Source organism: Anolis sagrei, chromosome 3, assembly GCF_037176765.1.
Source record: "Anolis sagrei isolate rAnoSag1 chromosome 3, rAnoSag1.mat, whole genome shotgun sequence".
In the NCBI taxonomy this organism is placed as follows: domain Eukaryota; kingdom Metazoa; phylum Chordata; class Lepidosauria; order Squamata; family Dactyloidae; genus Anolis; species Anolis sagrei.
Window position 1 is genome coordinate 154408282 of NC_090023.1, and position 17249 is coordinate 154425530.

The 17249-nt window shown below is 40.8% G+C and overlaps 1 protein-coding gene across 2 annotated transcripts in view; it reads right to left on the reverse strand.

The window, feature by feature from the left end:
• The window catches only part of RASGEF1A (RasGEF domain family member 1A), a 376938-nt gene that overhangs the window by 110800 nt on the left and 248889 nt on the right, over nucleotides 1-17249 (reverse strand). The window lies entirely within an intron of this gene.

Consider the following 17249-nt stretch of genomic DNA (forward strand, 5'->3'; position numbering starts at 1 on the left):
TGCACTTTATTAGAGATCTAGGATATCTGCATGCCCCATCCCCCTCCAAATACCTATCCTTTTCACCTGGTCATGCCCAGCATATTTTTAAATTTTAATTATTACATTTGGCCCTGCCATAGATTGCGTCGTGGTATGTTGTTAATGTTTATTGCTTTGTTTTGAGTTCATTTATTGTTGTATAGTTGTTGTCGTTGTTTTTACTGATGTATGTGGGCTCGGCCTCTTGTAAGCCGCACCGAGTCCTCCAGGAGATGATAGTGGGGTATAAATAAAGGGTTATTATTATTATTATGAACAAATCAAAACCAATTCAAACAAAACCAAGATATAAACATTTTAAAACACACTAAAATACTCTTTAAAAACTCCCAAAAGCAGGCTAAAAAATTAGAAATCCCATTTTGAAACACTTAAAACTGCAATTTCAAACAGCTGCTCTGAGTCCCCTTCAGGGTGAGAAGAGCGGGGTATAAATACAGTAAATAATAAAATAAAATAAAATATAAAATAAAATAAAATGAAGATCAGCACTGTTTTGGCTGGAGGCTTAAAAGAGATGAGGCCAAACTTACTTTCTTGGGAAGGGTGTGTAGTTGTTATAGGAAGCCAGTATAGTATAGTTCTTGCAAGATTAGTGTTAAATGGTCTCTAAAATGTATACCTGACACCAGTCTGGCTGACATATTTTGCACTAAATGTAGCTTCTGAACACTTTTCAAGGGCAGACGCACACAGAGTACATTACAGTAGACTAAACAAGAGATTACAAATACATAAACCACTCTGGCCAGATTTGCCTTATCCAAGAAAGCGTACAGCTGGCACACCTGTTGAAGTTGGGTAAAGGCACTCTTGGACACTGTACCCACCTGGCTTTCCAAGAGTAGTGCTGGGTCCAAGAGCCTTCCCAAGCTAAAAACCTGCTTTTTCAGAGAAAGAGCAAACCCATCCAGAACAAACTGTAATCCTAATCCCACTTCGGTATGTCTACTGACCAGCAGCACTTCCATCTTGTCTGGATTATGCCTCACTCCATTCATCCACATCCAGTCCTTTACTGCAGCCAAACAATAATTCAGCACTACTACAGCTTCCTTGCCATCAGTTGTATAGGAGATAAAGAGATGAGTATCACCAACATACTGATGATACCCAACCAGAGAGCTCTGGATGATTTCCCAAAGTGGCTTCATATAGATGTTAAGAAGCATAGGGAACAGCATTGGCCTTGTGAAATCCTACAGGGTAATGTCCCAAAGGATGAACAACCAATGCCCAGCACCACCCTTTGGGAACAGTCAGTCAAAAAACCACTGGAAAGCAATGCCCCCAAGGACCATATCAGTCAGAAACCCAAAGGAATACTGTAGTCCCTAAACTGGTTCCGGCCCAGTTTACCTGTCCAAACATATCTCCCCTTATGGACCGTCTAGGACCTTAAGATCATCAGGGGAGCACCTGCTCTTGGTCCCACCGCCATCACAGTTGTGGGGATGAGAGACAGGGCCTGCTCCATGGTGGCCCCTCAGCTGTGGAACTTCCTCCCCAATGAGGTTAGATCTGACCTTCCAGAAGAAGCTTAAATCCTCCTGACCTTCCAGAAGAAGCTTAAATCCTCGTTATGGGATCAGGCATTCACAGAATAGTTTGTTTACTGAGAAAGGCAAGATTTATTGGACCAGACTTGGACTGCTTTGGATGACAATTTTAATTCTGGTGATTTTAATGTGGTGATTTTAAGGTTCTTAATTCATATTTAGAGTTATTTTAATTTTGTGGATGTATTTATTATGTGTTGTATATTGTTTGGTATCAAATTATTGCCTGTTTGGAAGCTGTTCTGAGTCCCTCTGCGGAGATCAAGAAGGACGGGGTATAAATGCTTTTAATTAATTCATTAGTCAATGGTCTCAAGTGCCTCTGAAAGTTCCAGGAGGACCGATAGTGACTTACTCCCTGACCAAAGCCCCAGTACAGGTTACCCAACAAAGCTGTTTTGGTCCCATAACCTGGACTGTTCCAGACTGGAATGTGTCCAGATAATCTGTTCCATCCCCAAAAGCATGGAGTCCTGTTGCCTCTGTTTGCCACTGTTAGGATCTTGATGATAAAAGTGAGATTAGAGACTGGCAGATTATGTGTGGATTAGGGTCCAATGTTGATTTTTTCAGTGACGTTCATACAATTGTTTCTTTTGGAGTAGTTGGAACATACCCTTTTTCAAAGAAGTATTTACTACCTCTGCCACTTAATTTTATTCTGAGCTGCCTCAAGGTTCATATTTTTGTAGTAAAATGAAGAGAAGAAAGCAAATTTAAAATGAATCGCAACCACATCATTTCCTTATGTAGAAGGCAATATTGAATAAAGAAATCCTTCCTGCCATCCATAATTTGACTTCACCTCTTTTTGGGGGGAGTCGGGCTGTCATTAGCTGATTTGAGCCCTATTTCAGATCTATAATTAATGAAAGATGAAGCCTAGTACTTAGCTGTGTGTTACAAGTAGAGAATTATCATGCCTAGTTCAGTAGTTGCTTGCTAGCTCTTTTATACATAGTTTTAACTTCTTAAATACCAAAGATAGCAGCCAATTTTGAAAACTAAATTGCTTTATCCTTTACATTAAATATTATATCCTTAAGTGAGCCATGGAATATATTGGCTGAGTATACAGATATATCAGGAATAGACCAAAACAAAAACAGCTATTTGTTTGAGTCGTATTTGTATGTGCTTTCAAGTAATTTATAGGCTTATGATGGATTTCATTGGATTTTCTTGGACTAGGAATATGCAGAGATGCGTTTGCGAGTTACTTCCTCTGAAATATAGGCTACAGCACCTGGTCTCTCATCCAAGTACTGACAAGGGGTGCATCTACATTGTAGAATTAATGTGGTTTGACAGCATTTGAACTGCCATGGGCCATGCTATGGAATCATGGGATTTACAGTTTGGTGAGACACCAGCTACCTTACCACACTAGATCTTCCATCCACTTTAAATCACTGTGATTGCCTCTTGCATAATTTTGGGGTTTGTAATGAGCAGTTTAAAGGCCTCTCCCTAAACTACAAATCCCAGAATTGTATAGAAGGCAGCCACAGCATTTAAAGTGGATTAAAGTGGATAGATGATCTTGGCAGAGAAACCCAAAGGCCCAGTAAAACTCTAGCTCCCAGGATTCCATTGTATTGAGCCATGGCAAGTTAAAGTGGTGTCGAACTGTAGGAATTAGGGTTGTGCATTCATGTAGAATCACTGTTCATTTCAGCTTATTTGAACTGGAAGGGTTGTGCCTTCTGAAAACTGGTTCGTTGCTGAATGGGGTTAAGAAAGCACCCATTATGGGGGGGGGGCACTTCCCATAGGTTCCCCCTTCTATATCCTTCATTGAAACCTGGATTTAAAAAAGCATCAGTTACCACTCTTTCTAGATCCTTTCCATTTGTAGAGGAGGAGACTGGGTTTAATGCTTCTTAAAGCTGTTCTACTCTAGAGGAGAGGTAGACTGTGGTTTGGCTTTGAGGCTCCTGTGGCACCTATGTTGTCTCCCCGAGAGAAAGGTTGAGAGAGAGAGGGAGGGGGACATTTCTTGGCCATTGACAGAGTGCACTTAGCCTTGCCCCCCCCCTTCTGCCAACACAACCTGGAAGCCTGGCTGTTGCTGCTGCTAAAGTTTTCAATGTTGGGGGAGGAGAAGGAAGTGGCCAGACCTGGGAGGGTTAAAGAAGATGCCCCTCTTTCTTTTCCAAGCTCCTGTGGCAGTGCCAGTGCCGGGTCCATCTCCCCAGAGAGAGGCTGAGGGAGGGGAGGGGGAGTGGGGAGTTCCTTGGCACTTGGCTGTGCATTTCAAGGAGGCCCAGGGAAGGAAAAGCCAATGACCTGGAGTTCACTCAAGTTTAGGAGTGCCACATGGTCATGAAAGCAGAGGGGGAGTTGGTTACTGGCTCCTGCTTGCTTTCGTGTCAAGCTGATTTTCATATAAAGAAGGGCCTTCCCGTTTCGTGCTCCCAAAGAGAATGAAAGGAATGAAAGAACAAATGTCCAAATGAAATCAGGTTTTGCACACAACTCTAGTATTAATTTGACAGCGTGGATGCACCGAGGGCTAACTCTACTTAGGGCCCCTCTGGACAGGATATATATCCCAAGATCTTATCCCAGGTGTTTTGTTTATCTGAGATTATCTGGCAGTGTGGGCTCATATAATCCAATCTAAAGCAGAAAACCTGGGATCAGATCCTGGAATATGGGGCTTGTCTGGATGGAAGGGCCATGAGTTTTCAAGATCAGACAAGATCTGATACCTTTAAGGCATATAGATCTTTTATTTTAGCCATACCACATGGCAAGCATGGATATATATAACAAGATAGTAAGAACAACAAATAACAAAATTAAGCTTATTCCCAATATCCAAACTACTATATTCAGACATGTTTTAATCAAAGGAAGCAAATCTTATTCACTCCCCTTCTCCCGCTCCCTCTCTTACAGTAACACTAACATTGATAAATTAATTTCTCAGTGCATTGCTAATAAAATCCGACAATTTTAAGACCCATATTATATGTCAACCTTGAAAATCGTTGAAAAGATCAAATCTTTTTGGACATTTCCTTCCTTTTAAATTTAAGTTTTACTGGAGCTGCCCTGAAGTCAGCAAAGGAATCCATTGAGAAGCCATGCAATTAGACTGTCTGCCAAGTGCTCTGTAACCATGATATGTAAATCGACAGGCTACATTGATTCTGCTCCAACAAACAACATTTGGGAAGCTTGGAGCAAGGCAAGCAATAGCATTCTGTGGTTTTAATTATATAGTGTGAAACAGCTCGCTAGTGGACTTGAGACCTTTCTTCAAGACCATTGGCTGAAAGTAGTTTGCTTGGTTGACTTGCAAGTAACAGTTCCTTGCAAACGATCTTAACACTTCCCAAACCAAAATATGATATACATATTTTTTACAACACAGTGCCTCTGTGTTGCCTAGATCTCTGCTGATAATACAAACTGAGGTGTAAGTGTGTGTTTAAGGTGCTGTCAGAGAATTTTCAGAAATAACCCCAGTGTTTTCAAGTATTTTCTATAAGAAGTTTGCAAGATATTTTTCTACAAGTGCTGCTTGAGAGAATGACATCACCCATCCCTTATCTCTCAGGACCTTATCACACAAACACAAAAATATACTTGTATGCCATTTTGCCAGAAAACATGGTGAAATGGCTGGTGTATAGGACTACTCTGTCATCTCATGCACTGCTCCATCACTGTGACACTTCCCCTATCATATGAAGGAAGAAGTGCCCAAGTGTGGCAGAAGTGTGCTGGCTCCAATGGAACCAGCACAACAATGGAGCCTTCCCATGTTGTTGAGGAAGCATTCTAGAGGCTCTTCCAGACAGACACTATGTCCCAGGATCTAACCCCAAGTTTTCTGCTTTAAACAGGATTCTATGGGTCAATACCACCAGATAATGTGGGATAAATAGAAAACCTGGGATCAGATCCTGGGTTATAAGGCCTGTCTCGAAGGGCCCTAGGATCCCAGTTGTGGTTGGGGCTTTTGCTGAATGTTGAGGGACATCATGTGAAGGGCTGCGTGCCCATCCATCTCTCAATTGGGTGGCAAGTATCCTAGGATGCTTAAATTGGTATGTCTGATGAGGTTCTCAGTGTGACAGCCCCTAAGAATCTGGGGAACTGAATCTATCTCTAGTCCAGTGGTTCTCAACCTGGGGTCCCCAGATGTTTTTGGTCTTCAACTCCCAGAAACCCTAACAGCTGGTAAACTAACTGGGGTTTCTGGGTGTTGTAGGCCAAAAATATCTGGTGACCCAAGGTTGAGAACCACTGCTCTAGTCAGTCACCAGTGCCCAAGAAATCTCATTTGCCATAGTTTGTTTACTTGGCTGTATGCTTTGGAAATCAGAATGACAAGCTAGGCAAATCTTTGATCTAGATGACATGTTACATGGAACTCTGCTTTGAACCATTAAGCTCTTAAGCAGTGCAGACACGTATAATATTGGAAATATCTTTACTTTCAATGAGCTAACATACATCATATAAGAGGTATCTGTTTTAATGGAACATTTTTTATTATTATGAATAATTGCCCTCTCCTCTTGATACAATCATTTCCCATGCCATGTGTTCTCTACACTGAAAATATAATGCAATTTGACACCACTTTAAATGCCATGCACCAGTACTATGGATTTATTGGGGTTGTAGTTTTTATAGGGTCTTCGGACTTCCCTACCAAAGAGTGTTGGGATTCCATAGCATTGAGCTATGGCAGTTAAAGTGAGGCTAAGTTGTATCAATTCTCCAGTGCAGATATACTCTGAGAGGCTGTGGCTTGCTAGAAACCACCTCTGTTGAGTCTGTTGAACAACTGAGGATAAGATATGATATACACTGCCTTGCGCTTCCTAGAGTAGCAACAGCTTTTAAACCTTCTCAGCTTTATAGCATGCTAGATGATTTTGGGCAAGCTGTTACGGGCCCCCCAAGGCTGTTGTGGAGCTAAATGGGATGACCCAATGGATGAGGAGCAAATGTGATAAATGCAAAATAAACATGACATGGGCAGACTAATAAAGAAAGCAGCGAATGACAATTTTAGAGGAGAATGCATTTTGATGCTTGATATTACAAGCTGTCTCTAGTTTCCATAGTGATTGATTATGCTGCCTGGTGAATAATAGTACAAAGCAGGGAGGCTGATTGAAGATGGTAGATTCCTAGAGATTCTGGGAACTGGATGATGACTTGATATTCATTTCCTAATGTGAAGAGGGAAGAGAGAGAAAAAAGAGGAAGGGATGGGGCAGGGCAGGCAGTACTTTTCTTGCTCTGAAATGAGGACTAAATATTGCTCATGGGAAGCCATATCTTATTATCTACTCCATCATAGGCTAAATCTAGACTGCCATATAATGCATGTTTAGACTGCATTATAATGCATTGTAGATCCAGTCATAGTTTGGGCTTGAAGTAAGAATTGCCTTTAGAACCCAAACCTCTTAAATTGTTTGGATTAGATGTCAAATCTGATGACATACTTTTAATCAACCACAAATTGATTTCTCCCTTTGTTATGTGAAGAAGATTGAAATTGGGAGTACAGCCAACTTTCATTGCTGAGTGAAATACCATTCATATTTGATAATGATATATGGAATTAAAAGGTTGTCTGACTTTAACGTAGAGCCAGCATGGAATAGAGCAGTGGTTCTCAACCTGGAGTCCCCAGATGTTTTTGGCCTTCAACTCCCAGAAATCTTAACAGCTGCTAAACTGGCTGGGATTTCTGGGAGTTGTAGGCCAAAAACATCTGGGGACTCCAGGTTGAGAACCACTGGAGTAGAGGTTTAAATGTTGAACAAAAACTTTGGAGATCAGGGTTTGAAACCCTAGGGCCTCATCACATGGGGCAATTGAAGCATCCTAGGATGCTTCTGCCCCAGTTCACCATGGAAGCCCACACTGCCCAACAAACGATGTATGGTGACTTCCGGTGGGGCTCCATGGGTGAATTGGCATGGCAGCATGGTGGGATGCTGCCACAGCCAACAGGAAGGCCACCCCATGTTCCAAGGAACAACGAGGTTTTGACACAGTAGCAACACTTTCCCACATGAGATGGGGAAATGTTAGCTGGCAACCAGGGTGCTGGTATCTTCCCACTACTGCTCCACTGCTGTCATGATTTGCCATGTCGAGACTGTTGAATCACAGTGCTAGACCTCACCTATGTGATGAAATCCTAGCTAGTCAGCCATGGAAATTCATTGGGTGACCAGCGTCAGAGGAGAGCAAAGACAAACCCTCTCTAAATGAATCTTGCTAAGAAAACCCTGTGTTAAGTCTGCCACAGGGTTGCTGTAAGTCAGAAATGATTTTAAGAGCTGCCGCAAACTAGCGTCCTGCGAGAGCAAACTGTGCCAGCACGTCCGATGACGTCGAAGACTCCGCCTCTCTCTCCGCCTCTTTCTCCGCCTCTTTCTCCGTGCCAGCGTGGTTTTTCCTTTGCTAGGGCAGCGATGCCAGCGTACTCTCGCTGTTGAGCTGGCACAGTTTGCTCTTGCAGGACACTAGTTTGTGGCAGCTCTTAGGTATACAATAGCCACTGACCTTAATGTTCTGAAGCCTATTTTGGATATTGGATTCCACAAGTGCCAAGAGGTTAGACTTCAAGCTGTGCACCCATCTTGGCTTCATCTGGACTCTATCTTTTTCTTAAGTAGGTCTGAATTTTAAGATTATGTATTATTTCTCACTCCCAAATCTTCCTCAGCAGGGTTCAGTGTGAAAAGTAAGCCTAACAAGCAGAGTAAAAGCCCTTGAGGATAAGTGGGTTAGACAAAAACAGATCTCTCTTCCGAACTGTTGCCCAGCCAGGTGGAATGCTTGAACACTTCCATGCAACAAGTAGGTGAAGTCAAGTTTTATTCAAGACATGCATGCCTCTTTCTATTTTTCAAGATAGGAAACGTAAGTTTGTTTTTCTGATGAGAAATAAAACCACTTTTATGTACATCTTTGTTTAGTGCCTATATTCATAAAATTTTATGAGCTACTGCAATTAAATGGTGCCAAACTGCATTAATTCTACAGTGTAGATGCATCATTCAAATACACTGGCTTCTTTTGTTTATTTTTTTTCTTGGGAGAAGTATCTTTCCATAAGACAATCCAGACAGCTGGATAACCAAAGGCCTCCAAGACATTCACTTGGACATGAAGACAATGACATACCTACGTATTTATTCACTGTATTTGTATATCGCTTTTCTCAGCCCATAGGCGACTCAAGGCGGTTAACAGGAGCATAGTGTCTAGATCTAAGGAAGTAATGCTACCCCTCTATTCTGTTTTGGTTAGACCACATCTGGAATATTGTGTCCAATTCTGGGCACCACAATTCAAGAGAGATATTGACAAGCTGGAATGTGTCCAGAGGAGGGCGACTAAAATGATCAAGGGTCTGGAGAACAAGCCCTATGAGGTGCGGCTTAGGGAATTGGGCATGTTTAGCCTGAAGAAGAGAAGGCTGAGAGGAGATATGATAGCCATGTATAAATATGTGAGAGGAAGCCACAGGGAGGAGGGAGCAAGCTTGTTTTCTGCTTCCTTGGAGACTAGGACGCGGAACAATGGCTTCAAACTACAAGAGAGGAGATTCCATCTGAACATGAGGAAGAACTTCCTGACTGTGAGAGCCGTTCAGCAGTGGAACTCTCTGCCCCGGAGTGTGGTGGAGGCTCCTTCTTTGGAAGCTTTTAAGCAGAGGCTGGATGGCCATTTGTCAGGGATGATTTGAATGCAATATTCCTGCTTCTTGGCAGGGGGTTGGACTGGATGGCCCATGAGGTCTCTTCCAACTCTTTGATTCTATGATTCTATGATTCAGGGCATCCCAACATTGGTAAAAATGAAGCCGTGACTGCTATTTGTCAGCTTATGTTCCTTGTCGACAAACCACTCAGATGAGGCATCTGAAAGAATCTTTTACACCACCCGCGAAGCTGAAGGGTTAGAAGGGGAGTATATTTCTTCTCCCCACCCCCACCCTAATTTTTCTTAATATGTTTGAACAAGAAAGGCCAATTGGAAATGTGATTGCCGTGAGCCTTTGTCTTATGGTTTGTTATTCTACAGGTGAACAGGTCAAGGGCTGTGGCATGAATCAGTGAGCACAAAACAGAAGAGAGGTGCTAAGTGTGCCTGAAATATGAGCCTGCTGTCATGGGAACAGCAGACGAAAGAAAGAGAAACTTGAAGGAGGAGCATTCGCCAGCATGAGAGCACAGCTCAAATATGCTTCTTAAAAATATATAGAGAGAAAATATTAATTAACACGGCTGTTAATGCTTCCAAAATAAGAAACAAATACTCTTTCTTTCAACAAGTTTAGATACTTTACAAAAGCACTGCATAACCACCAAATGAAGGAATATTGTGCTTGCATTTAGAATGCAATGGATAAAACAACAGGTAGCAAGTGGGCTGTTCCATTCCAATTCACTGTGCACAGAGTATGTGCACAATGAATTGGAATTTCTTCTTCATATTATCAAATCCCTCTATTATAAATATTAACTCCCCCCATTTCTTGACTATAGCTTCTATAATTTGAAAAAAAACAAAAAGAGCCACTGTTATATAGTGAGTGTCTGAGAGTGAACAAGAGAGATAGAGAAAAGAAAAGGAGATTTGCCACCTGGGTTCCATAGCTCCATATGAGAATTCAATGCATTCCTATATGTTAGAGTGGGATTTTAGAGGTCCCCTTTCATCTGTGCTTTCTTGTCTGGATGTTCCCAGAGGGTTAGATTAGGTAATCATACCTCTTCAGCTCTCACCTGCAACACTGGGATGCCACAGAGCTGTGTGTTGAGTCCTCTACTTTACACCTTGTACACATATGATTGCATCCCCACCCACTATAACAATATCATTACCAAATTCGTGGATGATACAACCATGGTGGGGCTTATCTCTTAAGTGGATGCGTCTGCCTATCAGGATGAGGTGGATTGACCACTCTTGTGGTGCAGGGACAATAATCTGATTCTTAACATCAATAAGACCAAGGAGCTCATAATGGAAAGAACAGACCAGAAATTCGGTCCTTGGTCATAAATTGGGACCAAATGGAGTGGGTGGCCAGTTTTAAGTTCCTGGGTATCACTGTTAAGGCCGATCTGACCTGGGACACTCATACAGCAGCATTTATTTATTTATTTACTGTATTTGTATACCACCTTTCTCAGCCAATTGGCGACTCAAGGCGGTTTCCAACAAATCAGTATACATAAAACATAATAGATAAAAAACATTAAACAGTATAAGACATCACAAAAGCAATAAAAGCATCATCATCAGCACCTCATTATTCTCAAGCATTGTCCAATTTCATTATCAGGTCATTCAATTTCCTATATTAGCTACTCTGTATTTGTAAACACTTGCTCAAATAGCCACGTTTTAACTTGCCTCCGAAACGTCAAGAGGGAGGGAGCAGATCTGATCTCCTTAGGGAGGGCATTCCATAGCCAAGGGGCCACCACTGAGAAGGCCCTATCTCTTCTCTCCACCAAATGTGCTTGTGACAAAGGCGGGACCGAGAGCAGGGCCTCCCCAGATGATCTTAAAGTCCTCAGTGGTTCATAAGGGGAGACACATTGGTTAAGAGTACCAGAGACTGTACTAGCTGAAATTTCTAGGGAAGCAACAACTGAATGAAAAACTGCTGGTGACTTTCTATTGCAGTGCTATAGAGAGTGTCCTAACCTACTTCATCTGCACATGGTTTGGTAACTGCACAATGGCAGAAAGGAAGGTGCTCCAATGGGTCATCACTTCTGCACAAAAAAACATTGGCTGCCTTCTCCCCTCTTTTGAAGAACTTGATAGGTCTCACAGCCTTAAGAAAGTTCAGAGCATTCTTGAGGATCCATCTCACCCAGCATATTCTTTTTTAAAAAAATTATTGCCATCTGGCAGATGGTACAGGGTGTCAAATGCAAGGACAAACAGATTGAGAGTCAGCTTTTACTGTAACGCTGTGGGTATGTTGAACTCTATAGTTTTGCATTGATGTGGCATTGGGCGCTGTGTGGTGGTGGGTGTGTTGAGGGATGGGTTTGTTGTTTTGTGGTGTGTACTGGGGAAACCATTCAATTTCATTGTACAATGTATGATGACAATGAAGTTATTCTATTCTATTCTGTTCAGGGCAATTTTCATGCCTACTACCTTATCTCGAGGGGAAGGTGCTTCCCCTCTACATAAGATCCAGTGCTTAAGATCCAGTGCAACTATACATTTATATAGGAGAACAAAATAGAAAATTCTTTTCCAAGAATGGCATTTGTATGCCACAAATAAACTTATTTTGTAGGTAATCAGTAAATAAATAAGATGAAGAAGAAATTACAATTCACTGTCCACATACACTGTTTTCAGTGAAACAGTCCACTTGGTACCTGTTGGTTTTTTCTTCTTCATTGCATTCTAAATGCAGGCATAATATTCCTTCATTTGGTGGTTATGCGGTGCTTTTGTAAAGTGTTTAAGAATATATTCCTGGACACCAAAATCAGAACTATCCATGCATTTCCAATTACAATGTATGGCTGTGAAAAGTAGATGGTGAGCGATGACCAGAGGAAAAAAAAAGCAATTCATTTGGAATGCAGTCCTGGATGAGAGTTCTGTAGATACCATGGACTGCCAAAAAAACAAACGAATAGGTCCTGGAGCAAATAAAATCTGAGCTGTCTCTAGAAGCCAAAGTGACTGCATTGTTGAACTTTGGACAGATCGTGAAATGGCATGCCTCACTAGAAATGACAATATTTCCTGGAAAATATGAAAAATGGTAGAAAAAGAGGAAGAGCACATGAAGCATGGATTAATTCTATAAAGGGAAGTCACAGCAGGGATGAGAAGAGCTAGTTGTTTAAATTTCTTCCCTTATGCATTATTATGAAGATATACAAAGCCATACAGGTTGTCTTAGACTTTTTTTCCCTTAGGTGCCAAACGTACCTGAAATATTGTCCTTGGGAAAAGTTGCCAAATACTTTTCTTCTTTTCCTGTCTCTAAAGGCAATGATTGTTAGTGGCTTTCAGGTCATTGGGTTAGTGAATTTAGAGTGGGTTTTATTTTGAACTTTAAAGGAGCTATCCAAGGTCCTGAACTTATTTTAGCTCCAGTACCTTTAGTAGATCTTTTAAACTCTGGACTACAACCAGATCCCTGTTACATTGGCATGAAAGCTCCTTCTCCACTCACTTAGTCTCTAATCCCAACTGAATGTCAAGCATTATCAGGAAGTCTAGCATTATCAGGAAGTAGACTTGAGCAGTAAGTTACATTTCCTTGATAAGCATTGCTGAGAAGAAAAAGTAGAATAAAGCAGGCCAAAGCATAGCCACAATTATAGGATTTCTTCTCTTGTCACGTACAAGTTGGCAGTTCAAACCTTGTCTTTGCCAATATTTGATGGCATTTAGCAAGCCATTCTCTTTCAATCCTCCTCATTTCCTGTGGAAATAACAGTACTGGATTACTATGGAGGATCAGATGTGATTTTCTTTAATGTTCAGAAAGGGAGCTTGGAAAAGTTAGGTTCCTAGTATTTCTAACTAGCAATTCCTAAAATTTCAAGTGACCACACCATCAGGTGGGTTCAGGAAGATATAGTTCAAAAATAATTGTGCTAATGTCTGGTAAAAGAGCTCATACATTTCCCAATTTGGATTGAAAAAATGTCACCACAACACTTTTTGTCATCATAATTTGTTCCCCTGAAGCTAATAACAATGTGGCAGTGAAGCTGGGGGAAATTAGCACCATTCAAAGTATATTTTTTCTACTCCAGAACAAATGGCAGCTTTCAGGTAGTATTTTATTTATTTATTTATCATGTCAGAAGCAAATTGAGAATACAGCTATAATGTCTAGAAAAACCACAAACAAAGTTAAAAACTCGGCATTATACTAAATTTCCTTTGACCAGAAGCTGGCCACTTTGAGTGCCTCTGGTGTGGCTGTAAGAAGGTCCTCCACTGTCCATGTGGCAGGACTCTGACAGCATTGTAGTACGTGATCTGTGATTTGCTCCCTCCACACTTGTATGTCGTGGACTCCACTTTGTAGTCCCATTTCTTAAGGTTAGCTATGCATCATGGTTCTAGAGTCTGTTCAGCGCCTTCCAAGTTGCCCATTCTTCTGTGTGCCCAGGAGGTGACTTTCTCATCTGATATCAGCCACTGATCGAGGTTCCAAGTTTTAACCTGCTGCTTTTGGATTCTCGCTTGCCGAGGTGTTCCTGCAAGTATCTCTGTAGATCTTAGGAAGCTATATTTTGTTTTAAAGTGTTTTAGCATCGTGAGATGTATTCTACACTGGGCATGTGTATTCAGCAGCAGAGTAGCAAAGCGCAAGGGCAGATGTCTTCACTGTATCTGGTTGTGATCTCCAGGTTGTGCCAGTCAGCTTTTGTATGATATTATTTCTAGCACTCACATTTTGCTTGATATTCAAGCAGTGCTTCTTATAAGTCAGAGCACAGTCCAGAGTAACTCCCATGTATTTTGGTGTGCTGAAATGCTCCAGTGGGATTCCTTCCCAGGTAATCTTCAGAGCTCGGGATGCTTGTTTGTTCTTAAGATGAAAAGCAAATGTCTGCATTTTAGATGGATTAGGAATCAGCTGGTTTTCCCTGTAATAGGCAGTAAGAGCACCTAAAGCTTCAGAGAGCTTCTGTTCCAAATGTTTTAGAGACTACATGAGTGAAGGAGGTGGAAGGGAATTTCCCTCAGCATTGTTCCCTTGATGTAAACTGTCCCAGGTTACTTTTAGCCAATGAAAGCCATTGGGAGAATGATATTGAAGTTTTAGAAGAATTTTGAAATGGAACACCATTGGTTATTTAATGGTGAATCACATTTAATTCAATAGAACTTATTTCTGAGTATGGGATTGCACAACAAGGCTACAATCCTATGAGTACTTTCCTGGGTGTAAGGTCCAATGAATTAAAAAAGCCCAACTCTTAACTTCCAAGTAGATCTATACAGCTGTATTAATTGTCCTCTCGGCCACTTTCACAAAAACAGGATTAATCCTTTTCTAGTTTGTGCTTGTAACAGTGATTAAAGACACTTTCTTCACTTCTATGCTTATATTTATCGTGTCATCAGCAACCAGACCATTGTATTACATTTCTAACAGAACAAAACAAACAGACAGATAAAAAAACACAAATTTTGCAAACTTGGTAGTTGATTAAATGTCCTTTGACCAGTATCTGGCCACTTGGAGTGCAGACACCCTGTGATAATGCGGCATGTCTCATTAAGAGCCACATCCACTGTTTTAGTGTGGTGAGATGTGTTCCATAATGGGCATGAGTACTCAGCAGCAGAGTAGCATAGCCCAAGGGCAGATGTCTTCACTGTGTCTGGTTGTGATCCCCAGGTTGTGCCAGTCAGCTTTCGTATGATATTGTTTCTAGCACCCACTTCTATGCTGTCAGTCATTTTAAGGAAACATTAATTTATACAATATTTATTTCCCCAATTTGTTTGCTGTGACTCTAATTTGTGATAAATATTTGGCCACAGTGGAAAGTGTTAGGCCTGCTTTATGTGGCTTTCCAAACTGTCAATCATAACAGGTTTAGAAAAAGGAGTGTGATCAGTTTTTAGAGCCCCATTTTCAAATAACCTGAGTAATCAATGAATGCATTCTTTGGCTATCTTAACACCATTGATATTCAGCAAAAACAGAGCGAATAGAAGTTTTAAAAAGAGTATTGAAAGTGTGTGTATTTTAAACTCACATCCCCCATTGAGATGAAACAGAAAATGTAGTGGATCTGAGCTGTGAACCTGACTTAGTCATTTATGGCTGAATCCTGAATGGATATTCATCACTTGATGACCAGCATGTGGGAATGGTCCTTTAGAGTTCAAACACGGCAGCTTCAAGTCAAATATGGATCAATTCTGTTTCATGTATGAGGCCTGCTTTTTCAATGCCCCAAAGTATGACATGGATAATTTAATTTTAAAAATTACTAAATCAATAGCCAGTGAAGAAGAGATGTAGTTGTATAAGCACCAGGGTTCAAATCCTTGTTCAGTCATTGATATCCACTGGGTGCCCTTGGGAAGACATGCTCTGAGCTCAGGGGAAGGCAAAGGCAACTCCTCTCTGAACAAATCTTGACAAGAATATCCTGTGATAAGTTGGCCTCACAGACATCATAAGTCAGAATTGACTTGAGGTCACACAACAAGAGATTTTTTACTTTGATTTTTACAGTGGCCTGTTACAAGAAAAGTTCATAGATCTCTGCCAAAGAGCCATAAAATGAAAACAAGACTGGTAGAAAAGGATCCCTCACTTAGTTAAAGTATTTCTTTTTCTCCTTTCTCTCTAGAGTCTTAAAATATTGCCTGCCAAATCTTTCATTAATGTATTTCCTTGTCACTGAAATTAGAATTATCTTTACAAATACAGAAGAGAGGAAGATCAATTTTTTTTTTAGCAAAAGCCTGTTTATTATAAGCCTGTTTATTATTCAGGTCAAAATGGTTACACAATAGTAAGATAAACTGAAGCATTCAAAAGGACTGTTGTATTAAGTCAAATGGTTAAACAAAGCAGTATTTTTAGGAGTAGTTTTAGCACCTAAATTTTATCTAGCCTTGGTGCTCAGTTATTGTCATTCCAAAAGGGAAAGAAGAGATTCTCTGAAAAAAAATATACTCTGAAAAAGTAATTTCTTTCATGTAGGGTTGATTTGAAAATCCTAAGAACAAGCCACACCAATTTCTTAAACAAGAATTAAAATACAAGGAATTTATGAGATTTCTCTCTTTGAGACATACCATATCATGAAGAAGATATAGATTAGATAGTGAATATATCATGTACCTGAATTTCATGACTTGTGCCTGAATGTGTGAATTGATTCTGCTGAAATATAAGATGTGTGAGATGTCATCAAAGCTCAGTGAAAACATTTCTGTGATATTCTGCTCATGTATGTCAGTCATCTGTAGAGAATACATTCTGTTCTTTGACATGGTATCTTTCTATATTAGAAATATGTGTTGGACTCTTCATCAGTTGACTTTGTTGTGTGAACCACTACTTAAAAATGTAGTATCCTTCTTCAAATAAGGAAAAAAGTAGAAAGCGCCCCAGTTTCTAAAAACAGTAAGCTTTGCAAACATGCTTGAAATATACATACGAAAAAGCCCTTGCAATTGTGACAGTTGGTAACTCATGAAAAAACAAACGAGTATTGCTAGATCTACCATGAGACTGAGAGAAGCATCCATGTCAGGCAACTGATTTGGGATGTCATGAAAGAGGAGAAAACAATTCATTAGTTTAATTCATTAGTTCCCAACCTGTTGTCTGTGGACCACCAGTTGTCTGCAAGAACTAAAATATGGTCTGCTGCCTCACCATTACTACACAGTTGCAACAAGAGTGACTGGTCTCGTGAATCCTGTTTCCCCATAAAGCGAAGCTTTAAAAGGGGAAAAAGCTTTGCCTCCTCCCAACGAGGAAGAAAACCAACCCAAAGTAGTTCCAGCCGGAACTACTTTGGGGGCGGAGCCTGGAGGGTGATAGCCTCCCTCCAGCTCAGTCTCTTGCCTGACGGCGAGGACAGCGGACGTGAAGAACAGGCCTCTAAAGAA